Raw genomic sequence first — 12500 nt, 5'->3', positions numbered from 1 at the left:
GGGAGTTCTGGCAGAAATGAGTAAAATGGAGACAATCTAGATTTGAATGTATCCCTTAATACACATGTATACTTGAGATGACGATACCAATGAAACTTCATTAATCGTGTTTAAACGAAAAACTCGCATCATATCTTGCGTGTAAAATTAAAAGTAAATTCATACGTATTCTACTTGGGAAAAGAAATATATTCAGTGCGGTTAGTGTGGACACTTTGAATTTCTTGTTGAAAAAATAAATTACAAGAAACTACATTATGAAATAGATGATCATATAAACAATGGACATACGAAACATACCATTCTTGTACAGAGTAATAATTGGCATGTGGTTTCTCTTTAAATATTCCTGTACCTTATAAAAAATATACATATACATACGTTTAACGCCGATCGCGCAATAAATGGAGCTGATGCATGCACGGAATTCATTCCTCGAAGAAAAACTTGATTCTCTTACAACAACATTGCCTACAAGAACGCAGCAAATTGAAAGGAAGAAGAAGCAACTGACCTTGTACGTGCCCAGGTTGTCGACGACGCAGGAGAGTTTGACGTCCCTCCCAGCAGCGATTGTTACATTCTCAATGGGCTCGACGAAGCTGGGCTCCTCTGACACAGTCCCCCCTGCAACGAACAGAAAACGAGGGCGATGTTAAGACTGTACTAAGAAATGACTACCATAATGATAGTCTCATTGCATTTTAATAAATTTTTATCTGATTATTAATTAATTTACTTAATTTTTTTTAATAAGTGAGATGTTTTCTTTTTGTATTACCCTTTACTTTCTCTTACTTCCTAATGAACACTATATTCCTTGGAGGCTTGAATTCCAAGACAGACAGTTGTTCCATATGAATGGGGTTCATCTGAATAATAATAATAATAATAATAATAATAATAATAATAATAATAATAATAATAATAATACTTTGGTAGAAGACACTCTTTTAGGCAAATGCTGTAAAAAAGAATGGCAGAATTTAGCGAGTTAATTTTATATATTATTTTTCCTATTTTTCTTACAATTCGCTTTTCAGGCTCAGCGATCTTTCTGAGTAACTGGCCAATATTCATACTGGGAATTTTCAAAGAATTATAAATGCTGAAGGTAACCTTTTATTTTATTTATTTTATTCAATTTTATCAGAACAGGATCTCAGGTTCAGGTCAAGCAGGGGCCGGCACTGACGACGACCCCTGCTTGACCAGAATTTTGGCCAGTTAATCAGAAACATCGCTGAGCCTGAGAAACGAATTGTAAGAAAATAGAAGAGTATAATAATAATAATAATAATAATAATAATAAATAATAATAATAAAATAATATATGCAGAGACTCAAGGCGATACTCAAGTCCTCAAGGCGATACTCAAGTCAAAACTCAACGCCGGAAATATGATAAAAGCCATAAACACATGGGCAGTGCCAGTAATCAGATACAGCGCAGGAATAGTCGAATGGATGAAGGCAGAACTCCGCAGCATAGATCAGAAAACCAGGAAACATATGACAATACACAAAGCACTACACCCAAGAGCAAATACGGACAGACTATACATAACACGAAAGGAAGGAGGGAGAGGACTACTAAGTATAGAGGATTGCGTCAACATCGAGAACAGAGCACTGGGGCAATATCTGAAAACCAGTGAAGATGATGTGGCTTCTAAAGTGGCATGGGAAGAAGGGAACTGTAATAAAAGTAGTAGACGAAGACCCAGAAATATACAGTGACAGGAGAATGAACAGACAGAACAGAGGAGGGGAAACTGGCACAACAAACCCAATGCACGGACAATACATGAGACAGACTAAAGAAAGCTAGCCAGCGATGACACATGGCAATGGCTACAGAGGGGAGAGCTAAAGAAGGAAACTGAAGGAATGATAACAGCGGCACAAGATCAGGCCCTAAGAAGCAGATATGTTCAAAGAACGATAGACGTGAAATAACATCTCTCCCATATGTAGGAAGTGCAATACGAAAATGAAACCATAAACCACATAGCAAGCGAATGCCCGGCACTTGCACAGAACCAGTACAAAAAGAGGCATGATTCAGTGGCAAAAGCCCTCCACTGGAGCCTGTGCAAGAAACATCAGCTACCTTGCAGTAATAAGTGATACGAGCACCAACCAGAGGGAGTGATAGAAAACAATCAGGCAAAGATCCTCTGGGACTATGGTATCAGAACGGATAGGGTGATACGTGCAAATAGACCAGACGTGACGTTGATTGACAAAGTCAAGAAGAAAGTATCACTCATTGATGTCGCAATACCATGGGACACCAGAGGTGAAGAGAAAGAGAGAGAAAAAATGGATAAGTATCAAGATCTGAAAATAGAAATAAGAAGGATATGGGATATGCCAGTGGAAATCGTACCCATAATCATAGGAGCACTAGGCACGATCCCAAGATCCCTTAAAAGGAATCTAGAAAAACTAGACGCTGAAAGTAGCTCCAGGACTCATGCGAAGAGTGTGATCCTAGAAACGTCGCACATAGTAAGAAAAGTGATGGACTCCTAAGGAGGCAGATGCAACCCGGAACCCCACACTATAAATACCACCCAGTCGAATTGGAGGACTGTTGATAGAGCAAAAAAAAAAAAAAAAAAAAAAAACCCCCCCCAAAAAAAAAAAAAAAAAATAATAATAATAATAATAATACGTAAACCAAAGCTCCTAGCGGACACTTAAAATACATGATTTAGACTTAACAAGAGGAGTATTGCAATTATAATAAAATTAACTGTATAACTGTAAATAATTACAAAGTATAGAAAACGAAGTCTAAAATACTCATACCATAAGTAACATAACTATTTAACGACATTACATCCTTACTCGTATTTACGGTGTGGTAATCACAGACCTTCTTAGAGGCTTACCAGCCAAGCTACTGTAAAACCTTATTTTTTGGTGTCCCGTCAGTAATTTGCATGGGTGGAACAGATCAGGGGGCAAATGTCAAGGATATATCCACACTGAGAGCAATGCAAGATGAAAAGTTTTCAAGTCTTCTGATTGACAGCTCTCAATAAAAACGGCTTTAGCCTGTTTTATAATTCTGTGAGAATATTGCTTCATGGCTGTGTTAAATTTTTCCTCTCTCTCTCTCTCTCGCCCATCTCTCTCTCTCTCTTCTCTCTCTCTCTCTCTCATCTCTCTCCTCTCTCTCTCTCTATATAGATATATTTAATATAATATTTATAGAATATATATATATATATATAGATATATATTATAGATTTATACTTCTTTCTCTTTCTCTCTCTCTCTATGTATCTATATATATATATATATATATAATATTAATGTAATAACTGGATCATGTTAATTTGGAACGGGATGAGTACATATGAATAAAGGCAAAGACCACGAAGTGCAACAATGGCCTTTCGACTCTCGTCCTTCACTATGCAGAGTCGTAGGGCCTTGCAGCGGTACTCCATTGTTTCACTTTCCTTCGTGGCTTTTGCTTTGATATATAGAATATTTGTAAATAATATATATATAATATATATATATATATATATATATATACCTTGTCGTGATATGGTATCGCGGGTTCGTTTCCCGCTACCGAAAACATCATGATTTCTTCCATAATTCTTTGAAGTTGGATCTCGAGGCTTTGTAGTGACAAGCGTATCCAAAAGAAAGCAAAAAATTTGAGAAGTTAGAGGGCAATGTGGCTATTATAATTACATGTTGTATCTGGTAAAAATGACCAGTATACTCTAAATATTTAATATATATATATATATATATATATATATATATATATATATTATATATGTGTGTGTGTGTGTGTGGTGTGTGTGTATGTATGTATATATATGATATATATATATATATATATATATATATATATATATATATATATATATATATATATATATATATATATATATATATATATATATATATAGATATATATATTCTTGTATACGACATAAATCCTAATTCATATGCCAATTAACGAAAACAGTAATAAAATTTACATACGGTAATTGCAACTGTTTCCAAGCTTTACAGTGTTTTCAAGTCTAGTGAGCGTCAAAGGCCTCAAATGCATTGTGTTTGCGAAGCATTAATACTATATTGGCGGAATCCGATTTGCCCTTTTTCTGGATTATTTTTTGGGAAATATGTATATATTTTTTAACGGATCATTCATAAACAAGATACGAAAGAATCTTGTATACTTGAGACGTCTACAGTTCTAGTTAAAGATGTATATCTTTAGTCCTGCTGATTATCATATAATTTGGGTTGAAATTAATTTATCCTGAAAGATCAGCTGTCCCTTGGGCGTCAGTTAATTCTATAAATATTTAGCATCATCATGGAAATCAGGAGTTTGAAAGAAGGCCGGAGAGACCATTACCACCACACTTTGATGTTAAATGTCTAAAAAAATGTGAATTGTATTGTAAATCATGAATAAACAAATGCACAAATAAACAAATGGCAATACTGTATTTGTAAAAACAAATGAATGCACATACTTTGTATAGTAAAGCAGTAAAAGCAAAAGCATTTTAATGATTTCTAAGAATAATGCATATATACATACATACATAGTTGAACCCAAACCATTTAAACAAAGGTTAAAATTCATTGATGATTCAAAAACATTACGAAACACAACAAAAAAGAATTCGTACAAACAATAACTGATTAGGAGGTTTTCGAATTTCATATTTCTTTGCATTAGTTTACATTAAGAAACGAAGGAAATACACTAAAAGAAAATAAAAGGGCCATATGATAAAAGAAAGGTGAAGAGAGTAAACTAGAAAATATATCAACCCCAGCTATGCTTCTAAGAACCAATCTTTTCAAAAACCTCCATTCTTTCCTAGTGTGCCTGCCATTCCCAAGCACTCTACTGTATCTTAAATTTATCTTTAACCTTTTTCGTAATTCTCCAAGAGGCTCACTCTTTCAGCACTATTCATTCTACGTATACTTTCGAGCAACTGATTGCAACACCATGCTTCCATGAAGGACAGTTGGACCATCACCCTTTCATACATGAAAAACCTGGTTTTCAGAGACACTCATTTCTAATGCATTTTCGGCAGTTTACTTTCCTAGCTTCGCTTATTTTGCGTCTCACAGCGCCTCGGTGGCGTGGTCGGTATGGTGTTGGCGTGCCACCTCGGTAGTCGCAAGTTCGATTCTTGGGCATTCCATTGAGCGGTGAGAGATGTGCATTTCTGGTGATAGAAGTTCACTCTCGACGTGGTTCGGAAGTCACGTAAAGCCGTTGGTCCCGTTGCTGAATAACCACTGGTTCCATGCGACGTAAAAACACCATACAAACAAATAAACAACAAACAATTTTCCTGTACTTTCTAAGAGTTCACCAGTTAGTAATAATTCTATTTTATCATTTAGTTCTTATTACGTTGATTTCATAAAAAATAAATTTTGGATATGAAAATTAAGAATAAATTTCATTTATAATTACTTAGATATATATTTCCTTTGCATGTAATAAAATGCTTTATGTTTACTACCGTTAATATGTAACGAAGTGTACATGCAATAATAAAAAGTTTATCAACTCTTAAAAATTCTTCATCGTTAACAGTTCTGAAAAATGATCTTGCCCAAGTCATTTATTTTTTTCTTTATTCCTAGTAAAGACAAGAATAGATATTCTATTCAAGTAAGCAAATTCTAACGACATTCCATTAGTCCACCTTCACAAGTAAACATATTAATAGGGAGAAAAAATGTTTATTATAGCATAGACTACCGGTGAGAAAATCTGCACCAAATAATACTGTAATCATCGTAACCTCCTTTCCAACAATTACTTAAAAAAAAAAACATAAGGTAAGGTCGATGATAACTGTATTTGGTAAAAGTGTCTACTTCGTTGAAGGGGACGCAGCATCGCCATCTCCATCAATAATATAGAAAGGAGTAAAGACTGAACAAAGGCCCTTCGATGGCATCTAAAAGTCGTCGTTAACTTGAACTGGATACAAAATCCGTGTCGTTCTGACTATCTCAGCTCTCATTTCGAAGTGAATAGAAGGGGAAAGTCTCGGCTGAGGAATAAAGGTGCTATAAAAGGCATAACGTACAGTATTTACGTTTCAATAATTTTGTAGTAATGAGGATGCTAAAGTAAGAAGCGAGAATAGATACTTAACTGCCGGTGTCAACTGTTCCAGGAGGCAAAACCACTTAGAAAGTAATATACAAATCTGTTTATTGGGGCAGAGTTTTCCGTGTCGAAAATGATGATAATGGTTGCAGGTCCACAATGATGTGGCATGTGAGAGTTGATCGTCTTTAATAAATATTAATAGCTTCCGAACCTTGTGCTAGGTTCATCCTCATGGTCATTAATAAATATTAATAGTTTTCGAACCTTGTGCTAGGTTCATCCTCATAGTCTTTAATAAATATTAATAGCTTCCGAACCTTGTGCTAGGTTCATCCTCATAGTCTTTAATAAATATTAATAGCTTCCGAACCTTGTGCTAGGTTCATCCTCATAGTCTTTAATAAATATTAATAGCTTCCGAACCTTGTCCTAGGTTCATCCATCATAGTCTTTAATAAAAATTAATAGCTTCCGAACCTTAAGCTAAGTTCATCCTCATAGTCTTTAATAAATATTAATAGCTTCCGAACCTTGTGCTAGGTTCATCCTCACAGTCTTTAATAAATATTAATAGCTTCCGAACCTTGTGCTAGGTTCATCCTCATAGTCTTTAATAAATATTAATAGCTTTCGAACCTTGTGCTAGGTTCATCCTCAGTCACTTGACGGAAGATGAACCTAGCACAAAGTTCGAAAGCTATATTATTGTGGACCTGCAACCACCGATCTGTTTATTATCCACCCACACTGGAAAAGGGTGACTATTGGAATATAAATGGGCGTAGAAGGGAGAAGACAGTGACGTATTCCACGGAGAGTAACAGAGATAGTTGCGTATAAAAATACTGAAAAGCTTAGCAATTAATAAATAACACAACTATAGATCAAGAACTCCATTACGAACCATCACCCTATCGCCAAGATCGATAGACGGCGGCGGCATGATTCATCAAGACATATTTAAAAAAGAAGACCAAAAGGTTTTAATAGAGCCGAGATAATATATGTACACTTCCTCCCTCCCTCCCTCTTCGCCCATAAATTTCTCCTAACGACCACCAGCGTCTCGACTTGGAAATCATCGTATTGAGAAGTAAGTGAGAGCATTGGCGAGACGGGGCTATTCTAGATGACAATCTATATGAATAGAATAGAAATATACGTTACAAATATTGGAAACTGTAGACAATGAACTTACAATTATCTGAAAAATTCAACGTATTAAAAATTCAGTTAGGCTAATCGATACACAAAAACATGAATAATCTAGATGGAGACTCATGGATGAATATGTTTATATATTCAGCAATTAGAGAAATCCTTGCTTTGGACAGCACTTGGGATGGTGACCACCAGCAAATTCCCTACGTGCTCTACACGTAAGCCATTTTAGGGGCCATGGAGGTGTTCAATCTTATAAGAATAAAATGATTTCCTTAGAGCTGAGAACTAAATGGAAAAGCCGCATGGTGGGCTATATAACTCTCTATATACTATATTTATATACATACATACATACACACACACACACACACACACACACACATATATATATATATATATATATATATATATATATATATATATATATATATATATATATATACACGCACACATACACCGCCCCACATCTCTAGAGCGGTTATTCCCCGGATGGTCTCTTGCAAGATGCATGATTTCGTTCACACAACACTCACTCCGACCCCTTTTACTTCATCTTTTATCCCTACCGTATAATTCACGTCTCTGGTTATCTGTGGCCTCTATCTTGGACAGAACTCGTATCAGTATACCTTTTTCGTTCGGTTTTCCCCGCTGGTCCGACATTCGTCTCTCTCTCTCTCTCTCTCTCTCTCTCTCTCTCTCCTCTATTTTTCTGCTCCCATTTTCCTGAATCTTTCGTCATTCTTTACCTTTATTTCCACCGTTCACTACTTCTTTTGTTTTCTTCTTCTCTCCTCACCCTCTCTCTCTCTCTCTCTCTCTCTCTCTCTCTCTCTCTCTCTCTCTCTCCACATATTGTTTAGTTTTTCACATTTATCCCATTTCCGAATCCTCTTCTGTTTTTCTAATATCGCGATTTTTTTCGTCGTATATATAATAATATATATTATATATATATATATATATTATATATATATATATAAATATACGTATATATAAATATACCTAAAAGGTTTTTCCTGGGTACCAAAATAAGCATTCGTTCGTTCAGCGGGTCTATGCCATAACACCATATTTGGGAAGAATATATAAAGATATTTCATACCTGACCAATATCTCGCAATGATCTTTGCCAAGAATTTATGATATTGGACTACTCTTCATTCATATACTCGCACATAAGATGTCGTGTATTTCATATACACGCGATATATATATATATATATATATATATATATATATATATATATATATATATATATATATATATATATACATAAATGCATGCATATATTTACACACACACACACACACACACACCACACACACACACATATATATATATATATATAATATATATATATATATATATATATATATATATATATATATATATAAACATATAAATATGTTTGTGTGTGCGTGAATATGTACGTACAATACCTATACATAATTAGAAGTGCTTTCGTACTTCTAAATATGAACACAAAATTAGCGATCTAAAATTGAGCCACGAGTAATTTTCGAAAAAGATTCTTATCTACAGCAAATGTAGAATTTATGTTGAATAGCAGGCTTCTCCCCTTATCTAACTGAGATGAACTTTCTTTTACCATTATCATAATTCATTTATATACACATATATCTGTATATATATATATATATATATATATTATATAGATATATATATATATGTATATATGTATATGTAAATATATAACTAGATCTGCAGCAAGCTCGCTTGATGCTGATAGAGGGTTGAAGAGAAATCCCGCTAAAATGAGACACGGACAAAGCATCACTGCTGGAATGCGTTTCAGAGCATTCTCTAAGAGAGATTTTTCTTTGATTCAAACCTACTAAGGAGGGAATAACCCGGTAAGAGAACAACCACTGCACAGGACATTATGAAAACTGAATGCAACTCCGAGAGACTCTTCGTCATTTTGGCGTTGTAGTTTTCCACAACAAAGATGATACAGAGAGGAATAACGATGGACAGTCAGTTTTCGGCTTGCACAGTTCCTCGTTAGACGAGTGGATTTCGCGCTCGGCTACCAATCCGGTGGTCCGAAGTTCGATTCTCGGCTCGGCCAACGCGGAACCAGAGGAATTTATTTCTGGTGATAGAAATTCATTTCTCGATATAATGTGGTACGGATCCCACAATAAGTTGTAGTCCCGTTGCTAGGTAACCAATTGGTTTCTAGCCACGTAAAAATATCTAATCCTTCGGGCCAGCCCTAGGAGAGCTGTTGTTAATCAGCTCAGTGGTCTGGTAAAACTAAGATATACGTTTGAGCTTCCAGCAGTTAATGCGGTATTCCAATGCACCGTTAAGACAGTATTCCGGAAACAACAAACACATAAAGAAAGCCAAGAGGTAGATAATAAGTAAATGAAATGGACTTTCAACGTTATGCTGTCCACAGAAACACAAAGGAGAAAATATTACAAATGAGATAACTTCAAGATATCTTCTCCGAAAACAAACTATATATAATTTAATATGTAATATAAGAAGATAAAGTAAAGTAAAGTAAGTATTATGCATGTACGTATTGATACACACACACACATTACACACCATACCGGTTTTCCTAACAGGTGGTGACGTTGGAGCAAACAACAGAAGATATGAGTGGCATTTAAAGATTTTTAAGATTTAAAAAAAATCATCAATTCGAGAGCGAATAACTCATCTCAAAGATTTCTTTCAATATCTTGCCGTAATTAGACAGCAGTCATTCATCAAACGATCTACAATACATTAAGCACAAACCAGTCCCCTACAGAAACTTCGTAACATCCGACAATCCGTTCCTGTGTGCCCTATTACGCAGTCATTTGTCCTCAAGGTCTAAGTAAGTGGCCAACATTACCACTTCGTAACCGTAGCTTCAACTATAACTGGAAGAGATTGAACAGATATCACTTTCAACAAAGTATATCAACGGTTGACGTAAGTTACATAGTAAGTACAGACATTTTATAACTACTGAAATAATTCAGTCAATTATTCATTTTCAAATATCAACTACTTTGGGAGTAGAAAAGATAAAAACGTAAAAATGTAAAGTTTCTTCGGCGCAATCGAGTTTTCTGCACAACGTATAATACTGTACAAAACCATCAATCAACTACGACCAGCAGCTCTCCAGTTGCTCACCAGTTACTCAATTATACTGATAAATTCAAACTTTAGATACCGTTCATTTATAATCGAAAGGTTATCGTTTGAAGATCGTGGAAGCGCACTCGGCATATCATCATTCCGAAACATTACTTGAACACATGTAAACCACAACGAAAATCACTCTTCAAATTTACAAACCATTTACCTATCATAAACAGACTTCAAATATGTATAACCATACACACATATAATTCTATCTTAGTTTTACCAGACCATTGAGCTGATTAACAGCTCTCCTAGGGCTGGGCCGAAGGATTAGATTTTTTTGACGTGGCCAGGAACCAATTGGTTGCCTAGGAAAGGGACCTACAGCTCATTGTGGGATCCGAATCACATTATATCGAGAAATTAATTTCGATTCGCCAGAAATCAATTCCTCTGCTTCTGCACTGGCAGAGCGGGGAATCGAATTCGCGACTACCGAATCGGTAGGCGAAAACGGAACCCATTCTTCCAACGAGGAGCTATATACAAATGCAGAAAAACATTCAAATGAGAATGCCATCTGAAAAAGGACTTTGGTATTTCTAACCTTCCAGGAGAGAAGTATCCCACAACAAGCACAGAGTGAAGATCAGCAAAATTCAATCATGTACTACAGGAGATTCACATCAACCGTGCATTTGATGTCTAGGCCAGTCCCTTACGACGCTCCTGATTGGCTATTGATAAGCCAATCACGGAGCTGGAATCTCTCAGTATCTCTCGAGAGTTCACATAGGCAGGATCTATGTTCCAACTCTCCTGAGGGATACTTTTGAAAGACGTATCCTTCAGGAGAGGTGGTACATAGATCCTACCCATGTGAACTCTCGAGAGAGACTGAGAGTTTCCAGCCCTGTGAGTGGCTTATCAACAGCCAATCAGGAGCGTCGTAGGGGACTGGCCTAGACATCAAATGCACGGTTGAAGTGAATCTACTATGGCATTTCCCATTCAACATTTTTGTGGTAAAATATAAACAACGCCCTTTTAAACAACTTTCAACCTAAAAATACTGAAAATAAAGACAAAAAGCGAGACAAGGAAACGTTCAGAATCTAACGCCGTAATCACCGTTAAACGATTTGCTGAACAAGGGGCGGGTTGTCCCTACGGGCCAGGAGGCACACTCAACACAACTCAACACAACACAACACTCGCGGCATTTGCAAGCTCATCTTCATTCATAAACCCTTGATAAACCATCGGAAAAGCGAATGCATGAAAACCCCCAAAAATGAGATTCAGCGGCGAACACCTGACCAGTCTCTCATTGAATTTGCAAAACACTACAGATGTGGAAGAAAACGTGGAAATGCTGCGTCCTGCAGCCCTCCATTCCAAATGTTTTGGTTTCTGCCTCAACTGACGCTGTATTATCATTTAGGGTGAGCACTTCCAGCCCGCTGAATGCTAAAGAGAGTGAAAGAGAAAGAAAGAAAGAGAGAGAGAGAGAGAGAGAGAGAGAGAGAGAGAGGAGGGAGGGAAGGGAAGGGAAATGGCGTAGGACGGGGCAACGGTCCAGCCATTATGGTCCACGGCAAAGGATATTCCGTCGCTTTATAAAAGTGGATAGAGGAACATAAGACGACATGATCGGAAACATCCTAGGGAACATTTTCCTTTTATTTAATAGACGAGTATTTCTCGGTGGAAATCAAATGATCTTGTGGAATGGTTAAAACAACAGGTTACCTGAATGAAAACAACTTTAGCACAGTATGATAAGCAAGGTAAGTGGTGGTTAGTGGTTCATATATCGAGAAATGACTTGAATGTCAGTCAGATCTCTCTAGATTGGGAGAAAAAGGTGTATCACACGTAACAAAAATACAATACTTATACGTAGAAAACCGAAGACGAGAGAGAGAGAGAGAGAGAGAGAGAGAGAGAGAGAGAGAGAGAGAGAGAGAGATCTAAGATCTAGTGTATCTAAAAATGGATCCTTGGGGAAAAAATAAACTGATGAAGAACATAAAATTGAGTGGAGGGGAAGAGCGGAGGACAGGCGGGCGA

The 12500-nt window shown here is 36.3% G+C and overlaps 1 protein-coding gene across 2 annotated transcripts in view; it reads right to left on the bottom strand.

Moving 5' to 3' along the window:
- Positions 1 to 12500, bottom strand: part of LOC135212639 (lachesin-like) — a 695659-nt gene that overhangs the window by 291731 nt on the left and 391428 nt on the right. For both annotated transcript variants that reach the window (XM_064246233.1, XM_064246234.1), the window contains exon 3: positions 515 to 627. The gene's annotated coding sequence lies outside the window, so the exon portion shown is untranslated. The remainder of the gene's footprint in view (positions 1 to 514; positions 628 to 12500) is intronic.

The sequence above is a fragment of the Macrobrachium nipponense genome, chromosome 41 (assembly GCF_015104395.2).
Source record: "Macrobrachium nipponense isolate FS-2020 chromosome 41, ASM1510439v2, whole genome shotgun sequence".
Taxonomy (NCBI): domain Eukaryota; kingdom Metazoa; phylum Arthropoda; class Malacostraca; order Decapoda; family Palaemonidae; genus Macrobrachium; species Macrobrachium nipponense.
This window is presented reverse-complemented; position numbering and strand designations above follow the sequence as displayed.